General features: G+C 48.5%; 1 non-coding gene across 1 annotated transcript; it reads right to left on the bottom strand.

Annotated features, from left to right (window-relative positions):
- Positions 1–7,967: 7,967 nt before the first annotated feature.
- On the bottom strand, positions 7,968–8,092 carry LOC144765467 (U6atac minor spliceosomal RNA). The gene has a single exon (XR_013597448.1). It is a non-coding gene; the product is annotated as a U6atac minor spliceosomal RNA (small nuclear RNA).
- Between the last annotated feature and the right edge of the window lie 19,637 nt (positions 8,093–27,729).

The following is a 27,729-nucleotide window of genomic DNA, read 5'->3' as shown; positions in this document are numbered from 1 at the left end:
TAAAGAGGCAAGAGGGATGCAGAATATCAAGAGAAGAGCAGAAAGAGGCAATAGAATTGCTGTAAGATGTAACAGAGGTTTAGCAAGAAGGAAGAACAGTGCAGAAAGAACCAACAGAGATGCTGAAAGAGGCAACAGAGGTGCAGAAGTTGTCACGAGGGGTGCAGAAAGAAGGAAGAGGAGTGCAGAAATAAGCAACAGAGTTCCTAAAAGAGGCACAAGGGGTGCAGAAAGAGACAAAAGAAGTTCAAAAAAAAGATACAGAGGTACAAAAAGAGTCAAGAATGGTGCAGAAAGAGGGAAGATAGGTGGAGAAAGAGGCTAGACAGTTGTACCAAGAGGGAAGACGGGTACAGAAAGAGGCAAGAGGGGTACAGAAACAGGTTAGAGAATTTCAGAAAGAGGCAAGAGAATTGCGGAAAGAGGCAACCGAGGTGTAGAAAGAAGCAAGAAAAGTGCAGAAATAAGCAACTGAGATGCAGAAACAGGCAAGAAAGGTACAGAAAGCGGGAAGACGAGTGCAGAAAAAGACAACAGGGGTGAAGAAAGAAGCAAGACAGGTACAGAAAGAAGCATGGAAAGTACAGAATGTAGCAACAGGGGTGCAGAAAGGGGTAAGAGAAATGTAGAAAGAAGCAACAAAGGTGCAGAAGGAGGCAAGAGAACTCCATAAACAGGCACGAGAGTTGCAGAAACAGCAAAAGAGGTACAGAAAGAGGGAACAGAGGTGCAGACAGAGTCAAGAGAGGTAGAGAAACAGGTAAAAGGGATGCAGAATGAGGCAAGAGTAGTACAGAAAGAACAAACAGAGGTGTAAAAAGAGGCAAGGGAGGTGCAGAAATAAGAAGGAGAGGTGCACAAAGAGGCAAGACAAGTACAGAAAGAGGCAGGAGGGGTGCAGAAAGAAGCAACAGATGTACAGAAAGAGGCAAGAGAGGTACAGAAAAGGTAGGAAAGGTGCAGAAAGGGAATACAGGTAAAAAAAGAGGCTAGTGCAGAAGGAGGCAAGAGAACTGTATACAGAGACAAGAGAGTTGCAGAAACATGCAAAAGGGATACAGAAATAGGAAACAGGTGTGCAGACTGACGTGAGGTACAGAAAGAGGGAAGAATGATACATAAAAAAAGAGAGTGAGGTTCAGAAAGAGGCAAGAGAGTTGCAGAAAGAGGCAATAGAACTGCAGAAAGGGGTAAGTGAGTTGCAGTAGGAGGCAAGAGAAATACAGAAACAGGCACGAGAGTTGCAGACACAGGCAAAAGGGGTGCATAAAGAACCAAAAGAGATGCAAAAAGATGCAAGCGGTGTACAGAAAGGGGCAAGAGAAATGCATATAGAGGCAAGTGAAGTAGAGAAAGAAGACAGTGAGGTGCAGGAAGAGGAAGATAGGTGCAGAAAGATGGAAGAGAAATGCAGAAAGATGCACAACAGGTACATAAAGAAGATAGGTTTGTGCACTATTATTACCAATTTAACACCCATATTTAGCAATGAGAGACCATTCCAGCTTTGCAAGGGGCCTTCCACCTCGCTGTAACACGTGAAGCTGTATTTTTGGGAACATTTGAGCCATTTGAGCTAGAAGTGAGTTTTTTTTAATCAAATCTGAAGATTATGAAGCAGATGATGGAATAATTGGCAAGTACGGAAAATGTTTAATTGTGTGACAATTGGTGCAGCCGACAAAAATGCCTAAATCAAGAATGCGTATGGAGGTAGTAGAGTTGTAATGTTACGTAACTAATCAATGTGCGAATAGAGCTGTATAGGACAGAAAATTATGTATGGTGTCAAAATCCACTCTGGTGTTGAAGTAAAGAGATGAACGCAAGAGGGAAGGATAAATTGAACTGAAATGAGACGTCCAGTTGACAGTAAGGCACTGCCAACAAGCAACAAGGCCCTTTCCGTGCCTGAGTAGCCTAAACCCGAAATACCATTAACAAGATACATTGGAACAGTAACTATAGTGTGTGTATGCTTTAGAGCAAGGTGACAAAAAGCAAGCATGCTCTCTCGGTACATGTGCATTTTATTTGTTTTTCCCTTTGCAGCAATTGGATATTAGCATGACTAGGGTATGGCATCGTTTTGTGAAAGTAAAGAAAACAGGCCCGCACACTCCAGCTTCGATGTAAAACAACAACTAATTAGAATGCAGTGACCTTCTTACACACCATACTTGATGCAGTATTTATAGCTACTTACCTGGCTTCTTCCTCAGACTTTCCATAGACTTTGTAACAAAATCAAATGGGACTTGAAATTAGCTTAAAGTTCTATGTTAAAATAAAAATCTTTAAAAAAAAGTGCTAAAGCCAAGATTAGGGCACATTTCTGGATTCCTAACAGTATGCTAAATGGTATATGTGAAAAAAAAATTGTGTGTGGAATTCTCACCTGTAGATTAGCTGTGACTGGGGCGGTGAGGCAGGAAGGTTACAACTGACAATCCCTTCAGCAGGCAGGTTCCTCCTGGCTACTCTGCTGTATAAGCAACGGCTCAATGAAGAGAGAGCCGGCGCAACCGGAAGTAAATCAAAACCACTCATAGTGATTGTGAGTGCACGCTTGTGGGCTTCGGTGTTTGTGTATGTGTGGGGGTTTGCCTGCGCGTTTGTGGATGTGTGTGCATGAATGTGTGCTTAGGTATCTACAGTAAAGTTGTGTGCGTGTGGTTAGCTTAGGTGTCTCTGTGGAGAGTCGTGTGTGTTTGGATGTATATAGGGAGTTTGTGTGTGTGTGTGTTTGAATGTGTGTGTATAGATAAGGAGATTGTATTTGTGTGTTTATATCGGGGGCTTGTGTTTGTGTGCCTGAGTTTGTATATAGCACGGTCATGTGTGTAAGCGTGCTTGTATGTGTGGAAGGCTCTTTGTGTGCATATGTGCGTGCATGTGCGCGAGGTTTGTGTGTACGGGACATTTGTGTGAGAAGGGTTGTGTGTACGTGTGAGAGACAGTATGTCTGATCTTAATATGACACAAGGAGCAACATTTTATGCAACTATTGAAATTGTTTAGTGAGATTTGTAAAAGGATTATGTACACTATGTGTTTTTGAAATATGTTAGTAGTTTGTGACATTTATATGAATATTGTATATTCAGATGATTTTTAAACTTGAATTAATGTATTGTATTGATTTTATTCTGAAATAAGTCTTAAAATAAATATAAAAACAAAGACACAAATCCACGTGCCAGAGATATTTTCACTCATCTATAGGTCTTTCTGATAGTCTTAAGTATAGTTGTATGGAATGTATGATAACTAAAGTGATGAACACACAAAGGAAACATCTTTGTTGAATATTGACTTTACCCAGTCCTTTCTTGTCTATCTGTAAAAAACTCTCTCTTTTTGGAGTGTGATCTTAATATAGCCCATTCTGAGGGTTCTCACGGGTTTTCTTTTTTCTCACCAACTAGTAACATGGTGCCAGGTCAGAGCATGCTGCAAATCAATTAATACTGCAAAGAAGCAAGTGGAGCGTGGGTGCTTTTGCCCCTCTGGTGGGTAGTAAAAGAAACCCACAATTGGGGTGCAATGGGCTGCTGACACCTCTGGGCTTCAGTGCTACTACTCCTGCTGCACTGCTGAATGCTAAGCCCCTGAACTGATATCATCACATAAGTAAACAATGAAACAGAGTCATACCCTAGAATTACTGTGTCCATTGAACACTGTGTGCGTGTAGTGACCTTTCCCTAGTGAAAAGGTGAAATCAGCCGAGCTGCTTAATAAAGAATGGACAACAATGAAATAAAACAAAATTAGCAAGTTGTCCATTCATAAAGCATGTTTTCCTTTCACCTTAATAGAATGTGACGGTGATGAATGAGAATGTGTGTTATGTTGTCACTGTAGTTTTATATAGCACAAACTCGACCCAAAGGTGTTGGAGCACTTTGCATAAGCAGCAGTTATGTCAATGACACATTCATTTTTTTGGTTTGCACAGGGAGTTTAAGTGATTTGCCCAGAATCACAGTTCATCTTCAGCTGGGCTGCTCGGCCCCCTCACACCACCCCAGCCCCGTCAGAAGATATATATTGGCCTCCCAGGATGGCTTACACATTGCAGTATAATTGCACTACGCAGTGTGCTAGCTGGAGTGTACCAAGTAAACGTGCTACCTGAAAGCCTGTTTTGATAAATGGACCAAAGTGTCTCTTATGAAGAATCTACTGAGAGCTTGGGAGAGGAGAGGCAGCTGGAATTCTGTGTATTCAACACTCCCCCGGAACACAGCGTGATGTGCCCAGGCGGATGATTTATAATAAGTCACCCAGTCCATTTTAGGAATCAATCATTAGGTCTCACTACACAGTGCGTAAGCACTGTTAGAGAACTCCTGGAATCGCTCCAGGCTTTAGTTGAAACTCATGCATGTTTTGCACGGTTTCCTATTAGTACTCGTGCATTGATGGCGTTTACCTCACGGGAGCCAGCAGCAGCGCCATCTGTTAGTAATTATCGCGCTTGCTACCACGAGGTAAACGCCATACATGGACTTCCGGTGGGTGCGCCACTGAAACACCTTTGAGTGGTGCCATCAGCGTCAGTTTAACTTTGGCGGCCGCTCCATTATTTGTTGGGAAAGTAATACTCTTCGTTTCTTACTTATAATATATAATTTCTTTTGGATTGCCATTACAGGCATTCCTTTTGGTTATATATCATTGTACCCTTTGTTCAGCTTTAGCGAGCAGGGCTTTTGTATTTTTCACACGCACGTGAGTCAGCGAGCATATTTTGACTCCCTGCCCGCTGTGTTCTGCTTTGGCAGGCAGGGCAGCGGGGACCGTAGGCTCTACATGTACTGTAGTTTGGAGACCCCAGCCAGGGTTGCTCTGCTTTAGCCGGCTGAGCCGGGACACTCCGACGTTAGGTTCCATTGCCGGTAGCGCTCTGATAGAGCAGGTGGGTTTGGGTATCTGCTGGTTTGTTCACCCTGGTGTAGCAGGCATAGTGCCAATATCGGCCCACTCACCAGCCCGCTCGCAGCAACATGCATGTCTCAGAAATAAGCAGACAAGACAACTTTTTGTTGGAGAAAAGTAGCTGCAGGTTTATTAGCATATACACATGCCAACAAGGTGGGTTATCTTACAGACGATCCAAAGGCAAGCCACCCCTCGTGGCCTACCACCTGATGGGCCAATTTGCAACATGGCCTTAGCCAATCGTTGCTTTGCGGTTGTGGTGAGGAGATAGCCCCTCCCATTTCCGGTGAACCATTGGTCCACCCTCTTGCTCACGCCCCCCCTACAAGGGGCGGAGCTTTCAAGCGACCCCATGTTGTACAGGTTTCCAACCGCCCGTAGGATAGCGGGGTGCTGTCGCACCCCCAGGGTCTACTGCACAGACTTCCTGGGGATATTAGGCTCAGCATCCTATTGTGCTCCTGAAGAGGGTACTCCCGGGTAACTTTCCGCCTCTGGATCGCCCTGTAACTCCGCCTGCAACACAAATGAGAAAAGATTAGAAGACATTTCCCCCCCACCCTGAAAGCGCCGGGTAAGCGGTAGGGAGGGAAACGGCGTCAGGGTGAGGGGACAGCGGACAAAGAGGCCGCTCGGTGGGCGGGGAGGAATATATACTCTCCCCCTGCCCACATCAGTCCGGAAGTGACGCGCGGGACCCTCCGGGTCTCAAAGCACTGGGCTGACCCGTGTGCCATCTTGTGGCACTATGGGGGCCGCCCTCTTACTTGTGTCCCCTGCGGGGACATGTCGGTCGGCCTGCATAATGCCAATATCGGCCCACTCACCAGCCCGCTTGCAGCAACATGCATGTTGCAGAAATAAGCAGACAAGACAACTTTTTGTTGGAGAAAAGTAGCTGCAGGATTATTAGCATATACACATGCCAACAAGGTGGGTTATCTTACAGACGATCCAAAGGCAAGCCGCCCCTCGCGGCCTACCACCTGATGGGCCAATTTGCAACGTGGCCTTAGCCAATCGTTGCTTAGCGGTTGTGGTGAGGAGATAGCCCCTCCCTTTTCCGGTGAACCATTGGTCCACCCTCTTGCTCACGCCCCCCCCTACGAGGGGCGGAGCGTTCAAGCGACCCCCGGTGGTACACGTTTCCAAACGCCCGTAGGATAGCGGGGCGCCGTTGCACCCCCAGGATCCACCACACAGACTTCCTGGGGATATTAGGCCTCAGCATCCTATTGTGCTCCTGAAGAGAGTACTCCCGGGTACCTTTCCGCCTCTGGATTGCCCTGTAACTCCGCCACAGCCCTGGGTGTGGCGACCGTTGCAGCCAGGGCCCCCCACCAAGGCCGGCATACTTCCTACTATTTCTAGCGTGTTATTTCTAGGGCCTCACCCCTAACCAACCAGAATCGGTCCAAGATAAATCGGGCAGGAGTGTCAAGATATCCTCCCAAAGCCCCTTGCGCATGGCGTAAGGTCTCCCAAGTCTAATGACGTCCTGTCTCCTCTGCCCTTTGAATTACACACAGCGCAGGACTTCCTGCGTCTGGGCTCCAGCGCCTCCCTTGACGAGCGCCTTGCCTACAGAGATGGAGACAAGTCTGACCACTGAAAATTACCTGTCCCCCACTGGTGGCGAAACCCACCGTGAGTTAAATGTGGTTGATCTATCAGGTGCCATGACATGACCGGATGACCAGCGCAATATAAAGAAAAAGGTCCTTGGTGCCGCACCAGGTGTCACGGTCAGTGTTGGGAAATAAAGGGAATTGGGTCCGATCAAGAGACACTGCAAGATTTTGCAAGGTGTCAACCCACACCCCAATCCAAGAACTTATCTGGAAGCTATAGCCACAGCCTGGAAAGGGCTGGAAATTAGACTGTCCTGGACCGTCTCGAGGATCCATTTCATGAAGCAAGCCTGCCATCCACGAATTCCCACCATACTTGGACAAGCCCCTTGCCTGGCTGCCGCTTAGCGACACCCCTGCCGCACTCGCCTGCCTGCGCAAGCCTCCCGCGTCGCCAAGTTTGGGCATTCGAGGAACCCACGGAGGCTATTAGCGTGCGCCTTAGCCAGGTGCCTATACCACGTTGTGCAGCTTGGGACACTAATACATTCCCAGCACGCACGTCCCTGCGTGCAAAAACTGCCTAAGCTCTCCCAACCTAAGAACCTGAATAACCACAAACTAAGCTGTCTCAAAACACTCGAGTGCCAGTGCACCTAGCTTAGAGGCCTCCACTGCGTGTAAACCCCTGCAGTTAGAAATAGATTGTTGTGATACCTGCCTACTTCCGGACCTTAATAGTAAAACCCAAACAACAATTGCAGGCCCTCCTGAAACGCCAAAAACCTGTCTGGCTGGAACATGCCAACAAGTGACAAAATACTGGGCCCCAGAATGCAGACTAGCGAAAGTCCAAAGGCAAAATTCCACAAAATCCTAGCCTTACCCTTAGCTTGTAGTAGTGGTCCCCTGAGAAAGCCAGGCGGTGATACTTGGCTGACACTCGAAGGACGGTGCAGCGCACCATATCAACCACCCTAGCAAAAGAGGACCAGGACATTCGTTACTGTAAATGGCTGAGGCGGTCCCTATCCGCCCCTCCGGAGGTCCAGACTTGACTGCCTCACCTAGCTAGGATAACCTTTCCTAATTTGTCTCGGGTATAACCCGAACCAGGCAAGTGAGGAAAACTGAAAGGGCCCCCTGTGCGGCACCGGTGTAGTTGCTACAAAAAGGATAACAAATATTACACTGTAGAGTGACCCGGTTTACAGTCGCACGGCTGGTGAGAGGTGTCCAACCATGATAATAAATCCGAAATACTAGCTAAAAAAGCGTTCTGCTGGCTGCACATAAAACAAATACACTCCTATGACCCTATCCAGTGGATACATACAAATGGCCTGCTAGTCACATATGCTGAGATAAGATCGCCACTTGAGACCTGAGTAACCCTTAGTCCAGACCGCAGGTACTAACCACCAGGTACTAAAGTAACTCATGTAAGCCAAAACATGGTTAGACGCCACAAAGTAAGTGGCAGTGCCTTGACCGTATATGTGTTGTAAAGGCCACTAGGACCTCTTCCATCCTTGTCAAGGGGAGAGCTAACCTTCTCTCCTTTCATACAACACCCTAATTACCAAAATCCGACTGCCCTAAATGTACTTCTCAGAGAGGTGCCTGAGAACCAGATACGCCTGTCCTGTGAATAGAAAAGGCTGCACTCCAAACTTGGGCGTTCTGATCCAGGACCCCACACCCTGGCCCCAGTGTGTTTTATTCCTTGTACCTGCTCCGCGCCCTGGCAGGCCAGCCAGATAGCGTGGAAAGGTCTACATAGGACGAAACCCAAGAGTGTCTTGGACAAGAAAAAAGGGCCAGTGAAAGCCCAAAACCAGCAACAACGGTCAGCAAAATCTACCTAGCCCAACAGGATAAAGACCCTATAAGAGCGCCTGTTGTTGTACCATGGTACACATTTCATCCTCATAAGGTGATGCATGATAAGCCCCGTCTTCCGAAATGTTACAGAAAATGACATTACAGAATATAGCACAGGGGGTTCATGAAACTGTTTCCACGGAATACTCAAGTTGCCCTGACTCGGACAAATAAAAGGGGAACACCCAATATCCCGCAGGAGATGCCTGCTAAGCTCATACTCACCAAATCCCACAGTAATTCTTCCCCGGGGTGGAATAAAGCGCCTGCCCCCTTCTTAGAGCCCCAAAGACAGATGTTGAACGTCAGGGCAGACACTGCATCCTAAGTGGGTGACTATAGAACCGTGGCGAGCTGAGATGCTGTGGTCCCAACCACGGTAGACCCACCTGCTGTCCCTAAATGGCACAAAGTGGTAGAGACCAACCCTGTCCTGCTTGCTAGATAGCCCCCAGGATTGCTATCCCACCACCGGAGAGAGGAAAAGGGGCATGCCTGTAACATAGAGGTACTGGCGGACGTATGTAATAAGTAGTTCAAGCGGTAGCCCTGCCCTTATCTAACCATGCTTGAATATTTGTGCGCTGACGACAGTCAAGTACAAGCCGGAGTGACTGCCCCTTAATAGAGACTAGTGGAGGACAGGGACATACCCGTTCTAGAAACCCTATACCCAGTCAGCTGTGCCCACAGTCCCACAACCCCAGTGGGTAAGGCCCTCTACTTGGTAATACGTCCGGTGACCCCCCCAAAGGGGTAGGGTCGTTTCCCAGCGTGGTTCATGCAACTTGGGGAACACAACCAAGAATATAAAACGCTACCAAAGTGAAATCAGGGGAAAAGGGCAGGGGCCAAATGGCACCAAGCTACAGAGTCCAAGCCTGCTTGTCAGTGGGAGAACTGGTAGACCACCTAATCATACTGGTACAGCAAACGTCGTGCCGCCAATCTCTGTCAAAGACCTTTCAAACTCGCAAAATAAATACTCTAACTATGGGAGTGTCCTCCCAGGGGTTCCAATGTTAGGGAGACTGCCAAAGAGATGAAAATCCTTCTGGGCGCTGAACAGAAGAACCTAATACCTAACTCAAAACAACTCAATCATCGACCACAGATGGATTAAAGGCTAGGAAGGCCCACCAGGGGTAAAACCTGTGTCCAAGGGATCAGACACAGCCCCCTGCAGTGTATACAAAGTCCACTGTGCCAGCAAACCCGCCTACAGGTCTGTTCCTAATGTGAAGCGCACAGACACCTTCTAGAGACGTCCACACTAAGTGGGGATAGAAAAGATAGAGTGCATGTTTGACAGCTGCAGCGGGATGCCCACTGCCCCCCGAGTGCGAAAACATATCTACCTGTAGTTAGTTCTGGTGACCCCCCACGGGAGTAGGGCAGGTCTCCAGCGCTGTTCCTGCAGGTGAAACAATACACATCCATTAAAAGCCCTGCCCCCCCTCCCTCACCTACCAGAATATATACTCGCCAAAGAGGCAGGGGCCCACAATACCCCCTATGCTATCATGTTCAAGCCAGATGACAGATAAGAGAACTGGTTTGTCCATGATATTATCTTGGAAGGGGTAGGGTGGGACAAACAGTAGCGTAGTGCAGAGGCAACAGTGAATACGAGTCTAGAAACAGAGTCTGGTTGGTATGCTAGGTCAGCGGATGGCCCTGGCACTGTTCTGTGTTATATTAATAACATTTAACTTGTCCCCTTACCATTCTACCTACGGACACCTCCTCATCCCAGGGCATTATGAAGACCTCAAAGTTACTCTCCCTTAAAGACACTTCCCTGAAAATATGCTCCTTCTCAGAAGAGATGAAGACCCCAAGAAAGGAAAGTTCTAATCACCTAGACTATGGAAGAGTCTTCCCAGTGACATGTCGATAGAGATTCTGCCTTTGGATGCTGACAAGTTCCTACTACCTAATATAGTTACTCTTTTGTAAAAAAACAAAGCTCACTTTATTTGGTGACACACTGTTAGCTACCTCCTACATCTTGCTTGCTTCCTGTACTTGTACCAAAGCCACCAATGCTTATGTCACAATTGTTCTGGTGTTAGACAGCTGCCAAGTGACGCAGTCGAAACCTCTACGTGGACAATGTACTGATGGAGAAAAATGCACCCCTGAAAATGAATCCCCCAGAAAATCCCCGATAGCTGCTGCCCAAATCGTAGCCCAAGAAAGTCGCTACTCCAAGGACTTGTTAAGATATATTCAGGTGCTTACTGAAAGTGCTCCCAAGATCGGATTTTTCCTAAAATGGAGCGCCTGACACCTATTGTTGACGTCTGTGTAAAATGAAGTCCAGTAAAGTGTGATTACGAGAAATGGGCACTGCAGAGGGCAGCGAGGCGGGATAGCTTCGAACCTGGTTCCCCTGCAATCCACCGAAAATCTAGCATGGCGGGGAACTGCATGCGAAACACACTGCTCTTCCGCCTAAAGGACCGTGGCCTAAGCGACGACACTTAGCCACCCTATCTGATAAATATGAATGAAAACAACATAAAACGGACATGGCGGCGAGTCCGAAACAAAGCCTTCTCCTGCACCCTACACAACCTGGAGGCGGTGGCTCCACCAGTGCAAATGCCCCGCCGTGCTGCCGTCTCAGACACCTGGACAAGCAACAGCGGCCCACTGAAGCACGCACCACGGAGTGAAGCAAATGTAGCCCACATACCTTCGGGAGGAAAGGCAACCTGGCTGGCCAGCAACGGCAGTGCCAACAGCACTAGAGAACGCCAACATTTGAGGCCGCATGCGCATGCAGCGCCCCCATGCATGCCTAAACTGAGCCCCACTGCAAAACAATCAAAGGCCCCAATACAGGACACCGAGGAACCCGAGACGCTAGGAGCTCTGAGCTCCGGAGGGGACTACAGCTGTAAGAGCCAACGGGCTCTTACAGCCAAGCCAGTGCCCCCCCCCTGCTGCATCCGACTAGTTCCCCCGCCCTGAATCGAGTCGGATCGTAAAAGCAGAGGAAAGACGAGTCCCTGTAAAAGCGGGCAAGCAGGGCATCTGTCGCTTACCAAAGGCCCAGGTCGAAAGGCAAACCCTACGACAAACCCCGCGCCCCACGAGAAGGCCAGGGGGGGAAGCGAACCCTGAAGTGCGAGGGCTTGGCTTCGCTACAAGAACCTAAAGTGTTTCCGAAGGGAAAAAAGACCAGTGAGGCGAAGTAGCAGAAAGCGGCACGGAAACAGCAATCCTAGTGAAAAAGGGCCGGCACTAACTCACGAGAGCAAACGCAACTCTCTCCGCTCCTGCTGTAGACCGCGCATACCAAGATGACCGTACAATGCCCCTGCATGTGAACAAAGGTAATACAGATACACCTAACCACTCAATAGGAGACTTAAAGAGGCAACACCGCAAGTCAGCAGCCAGAAACACTTGCACACGAATTTCATAAATAGAACCAACATGCATGTCCCCGCAAAATGAAACAAAGAATCAAAAAAGGCCGTACAATGGGCCCCATATCCCACATGCGCCGGACATCTCGCAGGAAACTGCCCATAAAAAAATGGCCGCACCGGGCGCCCTTACCCGCATGCGCGGGACATCACCAAGTAGTGCCCCTAAAAATGGCCGAATACCGACGCCATAAACCACGTGCGTCGGACATAGGGAAACAAACTGCCCTAGAAAATGGCCACCCTGGGCGCCATTACCCCTCTGCGCCGGACATCACACAATTAGTGCCCCTAAAAATGGCCGCACACGTACGCTATTACCCACTTGCGCCGGGCATCGGCAAGTGTGTAAACGCAGCCAACAAAACCCCAAAACCAAATCCAGAACCTAGAGCAGCCCCGTTCCACGGCACCGGAAGCAAAGTTCGAGGCGCCTGTCGTCAACCCCTAGAAAACTTCTACATCACCCACAATCCAGCGCCTCGCTGGACTAACATATCATACCGCATAAGTGTACCAATCAACGTGCCCCCACTACCTCCTGTCCAGCACGCCAGTTAACACTGGGAGACTGTTGGCTCATGGTTGTCACATTTGTAATGCACCGTTTGCTACCTCTTGTATTTATTGGCTCACGAATGTCAATGTTGCTTCATTTAATGTAACATTTGCTTTAGTATTTTGATCACCTGTAATGTTCTCATGTATCAGTTCTGTTCCTATTATGAAGCGCTCTGACACCTACGGGTCAAGTCTGTGCTATATAAAAACGCATAAATAAAATAAATGAAGTGTGCCTACCAAACCCTACCCAGCCCGACTGCGTGTAAACTCGGAAGGTAGCCGCTAAACTTGCCAAGATACTACTTAAGGAGAGGTGGAATCAGCGCTAGAAGTAACAACGCGAAGCTAGGGCCATCCAACAGCGATAAGTGATAAACCAAGGAACTCACCCCGCCTATGCTCCTCCTGTTGGGGGGGGCTCAGGAAAATGAGAACCCTAGCTCCCAAGCGCAGCTAAGGGTAGCAGACGCCGCAACAGAGTGAGGCAAAGCGAGAAAGGTTTCCCAAGAAAACACAAGCACATGTGGAGGACCCTGAAAACACCCGTACTCCTAACGCCAGGCCGCTCAAGGAAGCCATCACATGGACACGGGTTAATGAACACCGTGCTACTGCAAAAGCTGGAAAAGGACCGCAAACTAAGACAAAGACAGCCGGAGGCGATAAAACTTAGGAATAGGAACAGAGCCACCCTGTGGTGACAAACCTCACTGCACCCGCTAATGAACAGGCCAAGCCATAAGTGCAAAACCCCCTACACACCGTGACTTCTATATCCAATTTCCAAGTAAGGGGCCGGGGCGCCCTGCTACAGTACATATATCGCTAACAAAACAATATTCGCCTCCCCATCTCGTCGTGCGGCAAACTGGTATCAGGGTGCACCGTGACTCCCCCGCCCGCTCAACAACAAGCTCTCTTGACCGTTTCCCCTCTGCCCGTCAAGCGTTGTCCTCCAAAACCTCCGTGCATACCCTGGCGCCGCGGGCAGACCTACAGCAATGTTACCGGCTGACCCACAACAGTGGGCCAAAGTAGGCCCCCCACCTGCACCCAGGCATCTCAGGACGTGAGCATTCATAAAAACTATTGGCAAGCAGCATACCCAGAGTGCCCAATAACTTCCCCCAAATAAAGAAACTCGGGAAACACGCGCCCCACAAGTCCTCACAGAGACCGAGGCAGTGTCTCTGCAGAAACTCCCGGGGTGCAGGGCAAGGTCGCACACGACCCGCGGCAAAGACAACAGCAACCCCGCTGATCCCTTGCTTGAAAGCGCCGACACCCCCTTTAAATACCCAACTCACTGAAAGGCCAACCCGGCGGAAAGCACCCGACGCTAGAACAGGGCCTCTGGACTAGCTACCAGAGGTCAAACGGCATCAAGGTGAGGGGACAGTGGACAAAGAGGCCGCTCGGTGGGCGGGGGAGGAATATATACTCTCCTCCGCCCACATCAGTCCGGAAGTGACGCGCGGGACCCTCCGAGTCTCAAAGCGCTGGGCTGCCCCGTGTGCCATCTTGTGGCACTATGGGGGCCGCCCTCTTACTTGTGTCCCCTGCAGGGACATGTCGGTCGGCCTGCATTTTATGATTTCCCTCTTGTTGTTCCTGCGAGGAAAGAACGTTTGAGCCCTTCAAATTGACTTCCAACATTTAAATGTCAACTGAGCATAGGCACTGAGACACCTTCCTTAGTGGAGCATATTTCCTTCCCAAGTTCTCGACACATTTTGTGTGTTTTCCGAGGTCAGTACCCTGTGAGGTCCCACAGGAAGTGTTAGGGGGTGTTTATGCTGCTGACTTGAGCTTCTCTCTGCAGGGAGGCTGCAGTCTCTTCCACCTACCTGGGCAGACCCAGGCTCGGCTAACATCGGTGCTTTTTACAGCTGAGGGGGCGGGGGTGAGGCAGACACCAGGTCATTGGTCAGGTTCACCATGGGGTTAGCTGCTCGGTTTCATTCTATGGATGCGTCACGAGCGTTCCTATCACTTTCAGCAGGGAAGGGGTTCCCTGGTCACTTCCTGGGGGATGCGTGTTTTTTTGCCGCTGGTCACTGCTGGCAAGGTCCTGGTTACTTCTGGGGCTGTGTTTTGAAGTTACTTCTCCCCCACATCCCTGTTTAGAAGAATTCACGGTGTTCCTACTTGTTCTAAGACCCTTGGTAGCTAGCTCCTAGAGTTTCTATCCATGGAATAGCAGCCTCGTGCCCGGGCAGGTTCTACCTTCCTGCTCCTGGCTTCCGTCACAGGCTTGGAGCCTCTCTAGATCCGGTCCGGTGGCCAGTCACCGTTTCCGGACTGGGCTCTCTCGCATCCAATGGCAGCAGTCTTCTGTCCCGGGTTAGCTGTGCCATTAGCCCCCCTCGCTGTAATGTGCTATCACATCTGGGTTAGCAGTCCATTCGGATCCTAATACGGATCAGTCTATAGTATTCTTTACATCCCGGGCTTATAGCCTCTGACCCTGTCTCGTTTAAGCAACCCTTTGTTCCGTGATACATATACACTAATGGTTTTATCCCGGGTTAACAGCTGCGTCATATTTTTTATCTTTTATTACCATGCTGCCTCGCTAAATTCCATCTATCCCGAATAATGAGAGACCCATTTTCCCGTGTTAGCTTCTCCTCTTAAACCTAGCCCTCACCAGCAGTCTCCTTCATTCATATTCCGGGTCAGCAGTTCTGCTACTCCTATTCCACCCCCTCTTATTCCTGTCCTGAGTTAGCGGTCCTAAGTATTTCTATGGCCAGTTTAACTATTTTAACACTGTCAGGTTCCCTGGTCCTCTTTGGATTTACCCTGAGTTATAAATAACTCTTGGTGCTATCCTGGGCGAGCTGTGCTTCTCACTCCCGTTCAGTAGCCCCTTTAGCCGACCTGTCCTCAGTAGTCCCTGCCCCAGACCAGCACTCCCTCTTTCCTTCACTCGGTGATAGCCGCTCCCCCGCTACCATGCTGGTTCTAAATTAACCCACCTATCTGAAGGGAATTGTGCATGGTGCTGCAGCTCTGATCCACATTCCAGCATCCCCAGTGCCACCCATAGCCTCACTGGGATTGTGCAACACTGCGTGCCCCACAGGAAGAAAATGCTAACATTGCATTCAATGTGCGCAGCTATGAGCGCTAAGAAGCTATGTAGCGCCTCGCCTCCTCCTGCAAGTAAACACGAGTGCTCGCCTCCCTCCAGGTGCAGACTCAACAGTACCGAGTAGCAGCTGTTGCCCGCTTCCTCCTGGATGCCGGCGTCTAGCCAGCCAGCCTCAGGGCAGCGAGAGGGGACTCACTTAAGTGGTGAGGTAAGAGCGTTCTTCAGCTCAGGGAAACACGGTGTCACTGACCCGTTGCCCTCTGCACACACACGGCTGGAGGCGACCCGCCCTTGCACAAGTGCTTGTCACTGTTAATAAGACACTGGTAGGATGCTCGGGATTAATAAAGAGGTGAGAGTCTCTGAAGGGCAGGTGTGCCATCCGTTTCCTCATTTTAGTTTGGTGTGGGTGTCCAGAGTAATAGGCAACACAGGGCCATTTGGAGGAGTCGCCAACTACAATGTCACAAGTTTGTCTCAACTTGTCTACTTTTGAGTGTCTATAAGTAGCCGACAGTATAGTTCAGTTTACTGGCGTCTGCTGCTGGAGTCTTTGTGTAGCCCAAACCAACAGGCATGCAGTCCAATGGCAAACACTCAGCTTTTCATCTTCCCAAGGCCAATACAATGAATACCAGTCAGTGGGGCAAAAAGTGACACCTATTGTTTTGAGTGCCTTTAAACTGCAGTTTGCTGAAGCAAATTATGTGGAGGGAAACAGGTTGCTTATTGATAGATTACGGTCAGAGGTTCTGTAGTTCTGTCAAATTAAACGAGTGATCTTGTAATATGCATTAAAACCAAACACCTGCAAGCCTGGAATGCTGCATACATTATGCAAAAAACAGGGAACCCTGGGTAGTTTACATTACAGTATATACTGTTCTCTTAGGAGACTTCCATCACACCATTACATTACTCAAACAGTGATACATTTGTTTGCTTAGATGTTGATAGAGGAAGACAAGAAACATGTGGACCACAGTGAGCAGTTAATACAATATATTTCTGAATCCCTGCTAAACTACACAGCTCACATGCCCTCTCTGATTGCTCTGCATAGAAGGTTCTTTTCTCCCACTCCCTGCACACAAGGCAGCACAGTGCCTCTTTCTACGTCTGGAATTGCTTTGTGTAGATGCTGTCTAGGGGACTGCATGCATTTCCAAATCTTTCAGTTTAGTGGAACTCAATATGGTCTCTTTCGTTGTTGTTTACTTACTGTCACACGCTATGTCACTGCCATCCATGATTTATCTGCTGGGGGGGTCCTTCTGTGACACAAACACAAGAACCTTTTTGGCATTTTGTGCCACAGCAGTCATCACTACACATCTCTAGCTTCTTTGCTTGGAGACAGTACAAGCAATTTCCAGCCCAGCCTGCTGCCACAACTCAAACACAAGCAGTCATGGCAACTGTTAGCAGGCACATCCCAGGCACAAGTAAATCTGACACCACACAAAGTGTCTCTCAATGGACAGCTGCCTGCTTGACAGATCATTTTTATATACCCTTTCTAATGTTTATGTCAAAAATAAATCTTGAATTCTTCACCACATATTGGGCCAGATGTAGGTCGCCAATTACCGGTCGGTAACGGCCGAATTCGGCCGTTACCGACCTGTAATTGGTGTTCGAGATGTAGGAGACAATATTTTACAGATTCAGTAAATTTACCGAAACGGTAAATTTACCGAATCTGTAAAATACTGAATCGGTAATTTTACCGATTCGGTAAAACCCAGATGTAGGTAGCCCTGTTTACAGTGCTACAGGCCTTCAGAATTCGGTATTTTACCACCCAATTCAATTGGGTGGTAAAATACCGAATACAGGTGTGCATGCACATCTGTGCATGCACACCTGTGCCATGTGACACACAGACATGCCCTTAGGGCATGTCTGTGTGCCACATGGCACACATGCCTGTATTTGGGGTGCTAGAGGGTGTCAAAGTGACACCCCCTGCACCCTTGCTGAAATCGGTATTTACCGAATCTGTAAATACCGATTCGGTATTGCCCATTATTTCCTATGGGCTTCAATGCCAATAGGAATCGATGGGCATTACCGAATCAGGATTTACAGAATCGGTAAATACCGAATCTTAATGATTCAGTATTTACCGATTCAGAAATACCTACATCTCCCCCCCCTCTATTTTACCACTTCTTAAATACCGAATCGGTATGATTCGGTATTTAAGAAGTGGTAAAATAAAATTACCTACATCTGGCCCTTAAATTCAAGCCCATCGATGCGCTTAATGCCATTGGAGTTTACTAGCTGAGAGGCTTACCCTTCAGAAGAAGTGTTTTGCTGGAAGGGTAGCATTCTATTCCATCCGTTTTGGACCACACATGTAGGAATATGGCTTTTGATTCTCTGTCCCAATTGGAGCAAAACGGTATATAAGCACTTCCTGGCCCAGTGGCATTGTATGTTCTGGTTTTCAAACATCTTACCACAGACCACAGTAGGTGCCAGCTGGAAATGTTTAGCTCACTAAGCCATATTGTATCAAAGAGGTCAAGCATTGGCATAGCCAATAGGGCTCTCCTTTGCGACCTTATAAGTATTTAGCAATGCAACTGTTGGTGTTGTTGCACTAAGGATGTTGTGCTGCATATCTAAATAAGGTCCCAAAAACGAGACCTATTGGCTATGCCAATGCTTGTTTTTATTAGTGGAAGATAAAGACATCACACAGTTTCCTGCCTACATTCTAGGGCCAGCAGAGTGATTATAAAGTAAACTTGACAGGGTTGTAAGCCAACAACACGGAGGCCGGCCGCGTAATGTGCAGGACTGGTGCTTTGACAAATTGCATCTTCCAGATTTTGAAGACAAAGAGGAAAACTACACATAGAAACATAACAAGTGATCAAGAATATCAAAGCAAAATCCTAACTTAACCCTTTTGTCCCACCCACCCTCTGTGCACGAGCTATTGCCTCATTATGAACATTCGAGCTTCAATATTAGTTGTTGGGAAACCTATAGGATTACGTTGCCGATGACTGGGCAGCGTATACCCTTTCCAATAGTAATAAATGAACTATCTACAAATACTATGGACAAGTGACTTCCCTCATATCGCGAGCCAACAGCTGCAAGAAGGGTGCCCACAGTTTAGCATAATCTTTTCCTTTGCCCTTCACCCCAAGAAACATGCGTTCGATAGCCAAGAGGTACAATAGTCGGTGTATCCAGAACTACATTGTGCTAACGTACCTTTGTCCCAACTATGAATGCGGACGGGCGTGTAATGCCAATAGGAGAAAAGCTTAAAGGAGGATTCCGCCCCTGCTGTGTTGTGCGCTGCATGGTGGGTGTGACATAGGATGTGTTCCCATTCCTTAAAAGATAGTAGCCTACCTATTTCCGTTTCCCAACGCACCTGTGCCTTTGTGCGCTGTGCAATGGGGCCTGCTGTTATCATAGTATATCAGATATGAGGTGACGGTCATCATGTTTGCGGACCAACCATTTTGCAAACATGGTAAGAGGTCTGGTCGTTTGAGCATAATTGGAGGGCATTGTGATCCAGTGAGATAGTTGACAGCAGGAGTATTCATCAGTGGGTAGAAGGCCATAGTCATGTCGGAGCTGCGCAAACGGGATCAGCCCCTCTGTGTCAAAGAGAGATCCCTCTCTTTTACAGGTAGCATTCCGCCACAGCTGAAATACCAAAGAGTCCTGACCTGGAGGAAGGCAGGGTTATCTACAATGGGTGTCAACGGTGAGGAAAAGGAGGTCGAGCCTTTTTTAAGCACCACCCGATCCTAGATCCTGAGTGTCGGCGACATGACCGCCGAAGAGTGAAAACCCCAAGCCCTATTCTTGCGCTGTAACCATAATTCCCTCCAAATATTGACACCAGTGACAGACTGGTCCATAAAGTTCCAGTGTTTGCTGGACAGTGGCCTGTTCCACTCCACTAAGTATCTTAGGCATGTAGCTTGATAGTATTCCCCAATCCCACTCCCCCTTGCGGTTTCAGGCATGCCATATGGGCGAGTGATAGATGTGGTTTTCCCACTGAGAACCTGCAATTGCTTGATCACCAGGTGCGGTGGAAATATGGGAGTCATTTGAAAAGTATAGCAAATGCGCAGAAGAATTGTCATTTTCACAGCTGTGATCCTTTCAAACACGCAAGACGCAGGCATGACCAGGCGTCCAGCGCCTTGGCCGTCTGTTCAAATAACATCGTATAGTTTAGCTTAACCGTTCGGGCAATGGTGGGAGTTAATCTGATGCCAAGGTACAGTACGTCTTGCTGCGTCCACTGAAACGGGAATTGATGTTGTAGTGCAAGCACCTCTTCAAAATGAAATCCCCAGATTTAGGATAATTCATTTATCCAAGTTAACCTTGAATCCTGATTGATCCAAAAAGGAGGACAATTCCGCCAGCAGGGCTGTCAGGGTAGGCTTCTGCTTCATAAGGGCGAGAATCACTGCTTAGAGTCTTATTTTATGGACGTCCGCTCCGAATTTCATACCTACAATGCGATTAACCGCTCTAATACGCTGAGTTAGGGGCTCCATATAAAGCGCAAATAAAAGTGGGGACCCACGTGAAGGCCGTGGGAGCGTAATAAATACACAGAATCCAGTTGGTAAAATGTTCCCCAAACCCAAAGCAGCACAGGGTGTCAAATGCCTTCTCGGTGTCTATTGCTAACAGGAATGCCTTCCTCTTTGACCGCTGCGTGCTATCAAGGAGGTGGATGAGCCACTTGGTGTTGGCACCTCCCTGCCTGGTGGGGATAAAACCAGATTGGCCGGGGTCTATTAGGTCAGGCATAAGGTGATTAAGGCGGGCAGCTAAAATACCAGCAAAAATCTTCGCATCCATATTGAGTAAGGAGATGGGTCTGTAAGAACCATATTCCATTGTGTCCTTTCTAGGCTTCAGAATGCCAGAAATCGCCGCCTCTGACTTGGAAGGAATTAAACAATTTGTTTAAAAAGGTAGCCAGCTCCGTACAAAAGTTCTTGTAAAAGAAAGCCGAAAATCCATCGGGACCAGGTGACTTGGCCACCTTCGATCTGGAGATTGCCGTGATCACCTCCTCTATTCTAATTGCCATATAAAGCCCCTCCCCTGAAGTCTTGGAGAGAGGTGTGATCCCGCAGCTGCTCAGATATGCACTAGGGTGCTGTGTTTATAGGTCCTGCCTGGAGTATAGAGCACTATAGAATGAGCGGAAGGCGTCCACCATTCAGTCGTCCGAAGCCTGCTCCTCCCCTCTGTGATCACGAATGGACTGGTTTATCGATGTTTGCGTTCTAGCTCTCAGTATATAAGCCAGCATCCTACCGCATTAATCGCTAGTAAGGTGGAACTTGTGACAGTTTAAAGAAGAGCATATTCCTCCCGATCCAGATCTAAATGTTTGAGCATGCGCCTGTGATTTTCCAGTTCCCTCCAAACCCTCGGTGCCCAGTGCATTTGTGAATCGACTCAAGCTCCAGTACCTCTTTTTCCAATGTACCATGCTTCTCCTTACGGAGATTGTTATATGCCACAGGAATGGCAATGAATTCCCCCCATGTCACTAGTTTTAGGGCCTCCCAGATGGAGGACAAGGGTGTGGAGCCCATGTCATTAAGAACTAGGTAATCTTTTATTGTCTGCTTGAGGCATTGCTCTGTCTAGTCAGAGTGTAAAAGAGTCTCAGGGAGACAATAACTAGAGGGAAACGCTTGTTGTCGCTGTGCTTGGAGGTGTGTAGTGTGATAAGAGCGTGATCTGAGAGAGAGCGGGGTTTTATCGTGGTTGTGTGGAGTTGAGATAATAAGGAAACAGGATAGAAAGTGATCTAGCCTGTATACGTTTTGTGTGCCGCGGAGCAGTATTTATAGTCCCCTTCCCCCAGGGTGCTGTGTGCGCCAAACATCAATTTACCCATTATCCCTCAACCATTCTTGGCCCTTTGCAGAGAGTGCCCCTCTTTGATGTGTTCGCTGACCAGACCTATCGAGTTCGGTGTCCATACGATATTCATATCTCCTCCCACCAAGATCGCTGCATCTGTAGATGTGAGAAAGTTTGTGAGTGCGGAGAAGAGGAAGGATTCCTGTTGTGTGTTTGGCGTGTAGAGAGATGCTACGGTGAGGTAAGACCCACCCCATTGTATTCTAATAGCTAGTAAGCATCCCATTATATCAGCAACAGTCGTTAAGACCTTACCCGAGAAGCGGGCCCCAAACAAAATTGCTATGCCATTCCTTTTTTATGGTTCCGTAGACCAGAACTGTTGAGGGAAGCGCCTATCACGCATCTGTGCAGTAAGAGATATATCTCTCCCTGCGCACGGTCAAGGAGGGACAACACTGCTACTCTCTTCACTGGGTTGTTTAGGCCCCTGACATTGAGGCTAACTATTTTGAGGTCTTTCCCCATCTAAGGAATGTAACTATGTTGCTATGTGGTGTAGTGATGTGCTTATGCCCAATAGCACTTTGACTGGAGTGGTGTCTAGCAATCCCCTGAGGCAGAACGAACATGCTTGTAAAAGTATGCGTTGTAACGTCATACATCCGAGCTCCCCACATAATAACCCAAACAAACCCCCCCAAAAAGATAAACTGATTCTCAGAACATGTAACATAAAGAGACAATCATGAGAAGAAAAGCATGCAGGGACATGTCTTGGGGCAGCTGCCCAGCCCTTAGTGGGCCAAGTTCATGCCTACCCGCCTGTGGAAAGGCCATCAACAATGGAAAAGGACAACCTTCGGTCCCCCGACACCCAACTAGGCACCCCTCCCTGAGCCTTTCATTGAGTACGTCATGGGTATCATGTCTCTCCGATGTTTGCGTCAGCGATGTAATGACTGCTTCTCATTCTCTGTCCTGTGTAGCCTGATCAGGCTTCTGAGTTATGGCCGCTTTTCCTACTTTCTGCCATCCTCTGTGCTGCGGGGTTTGAGATTTCTAGACCGTTCCGTTTGTTCTGTCGCTGTGGTCTCTACCTGCTGCAAGCTGCTAGGTCAAAAATCGCTGCTCATAGTGTCTCTGCCTCACGTTGGGAGCGTGGGCACTGATTTACACTCACGCGCATTCCACTCTGTCCATTTTAAAGCCCATTCTATGGCACTCGCTCACACCTCCATTGGTTTCCAGAGCAATATATTTTCTAGTGAAAAGATTTGCAGTAACTAAAACGTCCCTCAGACTGCTCCCAGGCAGCTTCAAGTGTCCAAAGCACAACTTCAATTGATTAATTGCATTTGAACTGACCGTGGAGAAAAATTTTCCTACCGCCTGCTTCTGACCTCTGAGCCCCCTCTGCCTAGCAGCCTCCGTTGTTGTTCCCGGCGTCTTCAGCAAAAGTCGCCTCAGTGCCACGAGGCTTCATGCCAGCCCATTGAAGGAGAAGAGACCGCCACGAACGCCAGCTGCAAAATGCCGGCACTGAAGGGGAGAGAAAGAGCACCATCAGGACCTTCATTTTCCGTGACGAGCCCGCTCAGGTACGCCAAAACTCCATTACCTAGGGCGGAGCAGCATTACGTGGGGCTACACGAAGGCGTGGTTCTCTGCAGCCATTCCAGAAAAAGTCCAACCTTCGAATTTAAATTTAAATTTTGATTGTTAATATATTTGGTTGTCAATTAAATAAAATATTTCCTAATTTATGTATTAGCCTGATGAATGCTTGTTTCTGTATTTTTGTGTTTTGCAGTTCAAATCATTGAAATTGCTTAGGCCAGGGTCTCTGGATTCCAATTCCGATAATCACTCAGTAAGGGTCTCCAGATTTCACTAATTATGCAGTAGGGGTCCTCAGATTGCAGTAATGATTAAGTCAGTATCCGCAGAAGTTAAGAGGTTAAGAACCACTACCTTAGATAACAACATAACGTGTCAAAAATATTTTCACACATGTAGTATGTCTTACTGTGTACTTGTTCCACTTCAAGCTTTTTAAGTTATTTACTAAATTGAAGCAGAGGCACTAGATGAGATGACAGTGGATACATGTTTCCAGTATTTCAGTGTATGACCCAGAAGAGGCTACAAATGATATACGGCCCATAACACCAGATATGGACAGGAGGCCATTTGACACTGGACCTTCAACCAGAGACAAGCCAAAGCTTTAGACTGAGCCCTGCTCTCAAATGCACCTATTTCTGCAGGAAGAAAAAACATCCCCAAGTCTGTCCTAAAGGACCTTTCCTCTAAAGGTGTCAGTTGACATTTCGGAAGATTGAGCAGTAGTGTTGTAAAGCCCCTAAGTTCTGCTTCCATTTTATGTATGCCTGACTCCATCATGGGTAATGGAAGTTGCCAACGTCTCAATCTTAGACAATAAAAGTCCCCATCTTTACAGATTTATGCAGAATTATTATCATGTCTGCCATTTAATGCAGATGTCATTTGACCCTATCTTTCTAAGAACTGTGAAAACGTAAGGCTTTCTGATTGATGACATAGACAACTCTTGATGCAACATTTGTCTAGGCCAAATATCTACTTTCCACTCTGTCAAGATTAAATAAGAGCACATACAGACATATAACCAAAATAATGTAGTCTGAATTTACTTCATGTTACCTTAAATGTTCATAAGAAAACGCCTGTGACGCACACCTTGATGCACATAATCTATGTCAGACATTGCTTAAGTTACATAAGAAAAGCCTATCACTTGTCAGGAGAGGTTCCTCACCCAGATTTTTGCCCAAGATTCTGCCAGAGAAGCTACTGCCAACACACTTTGCAGAGGCTAAATCTCACTTGAAGACAGAGGCCGAGCCCCAAAGGAAGACCGCAGCATGTGTGTGTGCTTTCACAGGAAACACTGGCTACACACTTCCGCAAATAGCTGTCAACAAGGTATGCAGTGCATCTCTTCTCCCTAAGAAGCTCTAGACTGCAAGTAGCTCTGCCCTCCATGCTCTCTTAGTGTAGTTGTTTTAGATGTACAGATTGTTCCTTTAGTAATAAATACTTTTACTTAAAATTGTTTATTTTTCTTAGTTCGTGTGTGTGTGATACTGTGAATAACAAAAATAATAAGGTTTGTTGCTGCTTTCACTGTGCCCCTTATCCCTTTATGGAATTGTTATTTATCCAAAAGCAATGCCTATATCCAAATTGTGCTTTGAATAGTGTTTTGCAGGGCTACAATATTCTGTCTTTTACATTCACCACTGGTGCCTTAATCCAAGTTCACCAATGTCACTCGTGGGTGGGAAAGCACACCTTGTAGAGCTACGCCAAAATCATAGCTTATGCAACAGTACACCATTATGAGTCAAATGCTCCTGAAGAGTTTTAAGGCCTCATATGGAAATGGAGCATGTAGTAAACAGTTGTCCCGCTGTGGAAATATGCACCATCCCATGAGATGTAAAAGAACAACCAAATGAGCCAACCTCTTAAAAAAAACATGAGAATGAAGCTGTAGAAAAAGCAGTTTCAGGAATGTTTCCAGTAAATGTTACCTGTAAAATAAAAGGACTCCCCAAAATAGAACAATCATTGGCCACAACCGTGCTCCCATATATTCCCACAATAAAAAAGGGATACCACCTACCACACTGCTGTAAGCGCGCTGGACTAGCGCTGTGTAATTTTTTAACTCTACCTCGTTTTGTATTTGGGTTTTGCTGTGTTTAACTTACCCCTGATTTTAACTCACTGTCTTCAGCTTATGCCCCGCTCCCCTCACTGCATGTAAAAAGGGCACCTCTGTGCCTCCAAAGCACCACTATTTTGGTGGGTCCGGGTCCGGGTCTCCATTTCGGGCGCCATCTTTGTTTGGGGCTTGGGATTCGGCGGCGGCCGCCATCTTTGAGCGGACTCGCGCGCCAAGGGCTTGCAGGTGAGCCTATTTAAAGTCGCTCCCCTACGCGCAGCGGTACGCGCAGGTGGACGCCCTCGCTTAGCCTGAGTCATGCCGGAGTCCTGCCCATCTGCGCCCGTCAGCGTCCCGGAGGCGCCGGGGCGGCGGTGGACTGCGGCACGGCCGGTCGAGGAGGGAGGATGATCACCTACACCTCGGCGATGTTGCGTGCCATGCGGACATTCTCATGCTCTTGCCGCTCGGTCTTCCCTGGGCGCTTTAATGGTAAACGGCGCTGCCCGGCCTGTGGCTGGTCGCCCATGTGGACACCGGTCAACGTGCATAGACCTCCAGAGGCTCAGGTTAAACATCTTTGCTTGTTGCTGAACACGAGGTCGCTGGGCTGTCACGCTCTGCATTTATTTGATCTTCTTGTGAGGGAAAACCCTTTGTGTCTTCTCCTTACCGAAACTTGGCTAGGAGAAGCGTCGAACCCGGATATTTTCTCTGCTATTCCTCCGGCTTATAACATCTACCGGCAGGACAGAGAGAAGGGCAGGGGCGGCGGAGTGGCGGTGGTGGTGAGGAAGAATGTCTTCTGCTCGGTTCTCCCTCCGAACCCCATTGGGAGCTCGGAATCCATTGCCCTCACGCTTAGACTGTCCCCGACCCAAGCACTTAAGGTGCTGTTGGTTTATAGGGCGCCAGGCCCTATGGGCTCCTTCCTGGAGGATCTGCAAATTGCCACCTCTGAGTTGGCGTTGACCACTCAGCATTGTATAGTGGCGGGCGACTTCAACTTTCATCTTGATGTGACAGGTGACCCGGACACGATTAAACTGTTGGATATAACATCCCCACTGGGTCTCGTCCCATATGTGTCTGGTCCCACGCACGAGAGAGGGCACACCCTTGATCAAGTGTTCTCATCAGTTCCGATTGCTGATGTAGAAACCTTGCCTGTGCTCTGGACGGACCACAGGCTGATCAAGTTCTCTGTGTCGGAGAATGGGCGGCCGGACAACATTGCTCCCGTGCTACCCAGACCAGCCTCGAGAGCGCTGCATAGAGTGACAGCTGATATGCTAGAGCAGGCGCTCGTGGAACATCCCTGTCAGCTATCGGGTGTTCTGGAAAAAGACACGGAGGCCTTGCAGTCGTGGCTGATTGAAAGGCTGGACGATCTTGCCCCGCAAGTAGTCCCTCGGTCCACGGTAGCACGGCAATCTGCGCCGTGGTTTACAGAGGCGCTGAGGGTGGCTCGCAGCCAGTGCAAGGTTGCTGAGCGGGCCTGGCGCCTTCAGTATAATAGGGAGGCCAAACTTGCCTACAGGGCGGCTATTATGGCCTATCACCGGGACATCTTCGGGGCCAAGAAAGAATACCTTGCTAGGAGGATTGAGGCGGCGGCGAACTCCTGTAAGGAGATCTTCACTGTGGTGAAGGAGTTCACGTCCCCCAGCTCCCAGACACCCCCGCTAGTATCATCGGAGGCGTGGGCCTGTGATCTTGCCAGCTTTTTCACCAACAAGATCAAGGCGATTCAAGCCTCTTTCTCGGAGAGCGCCGTGGATAGTGATTGCGGCCCCGGTGCGGGATGTGAGCTACCGCCCACGCCTGTTGCTGTCTTGACAGACTTTCCTGCTGTCACGAGCGAGGCGTCGCGGGTGCTGCTTGCCAGCCTTAAATCGGGTTCGCCACTTGACCCCTGCCCCGCCAAATTTTTGGCTGAGATGGCGGCGGTGGTGAATCCTCTGGTTAATCCTTTCCTCAACGCCTCCTTGAGGGAGGGGAGGGTGCCTTGTACCTGGAAGAGGGCGATGGTCATCCCCCTCTTGAAAAAGCCAGGTCTTGATGTTGAGGTCTTGGCCAATTACAGGCCAATTTCACTCCTGCCGGCGTTGGCTAAGATCACCGAGAAACATGTTCATGGCGTCTTGTCGAGCTTTTTAGAAACTAACCATCTGCTCTATCCTTCCCAATCCGGATTCCGTCCTAATTTTAGCACGGCAACGGCGCTGTTGGAGGTCTCGGAGATCATCAGGGAGACTTTGGATGTTGGTGGCAAGGCCATGCTAGTCATGTTGGATCTGTCAGCGGCCTTCGACACCGTCCCTCATGCGGCGCTCCTCGCCAGGCTTCATGACATCGGCATTAGGGGGACGGTGTTCAAATGGTTTACATCTTTTTTGGAAGGCCGCCGCCAGACGATCTGGGTCTCGCAGCGCTCCGCCGAGATGCCGCCTCTGGGGGTCGGGGTTCCACAGGGCTCTGTGTTGAACCCATCATTGTTTAACATCTTTATGTCCCCTTTGGCGGCGGCGGTGGAGGCGTACGGGGCCCAGATCGTGTCCTACGCCGATGATACGCAATTCCTCTTCACATGTGGCAAAGATCAGCCATTTGATGGAGAGG

This window comes from Lissotriton helveticus, chromosome 6 (assembly GCF_964261635.1).
Source record: "Lissotriton helveticus chromosome 6, aLisHel1.1, whole genome shotgun sequence".
NCBI classification, from domain to species: domain Eukaryota; kingdom Metazoa; phylum Chordata; class Amphibia; order Caudata; family Salamandridae; genus Lissotriton; species Lissotriton helveticus.
Note: the sequence above shows the minus strand (reverse complement) of the source record. Positions and strands in the feature narration are given on the sequence as shown.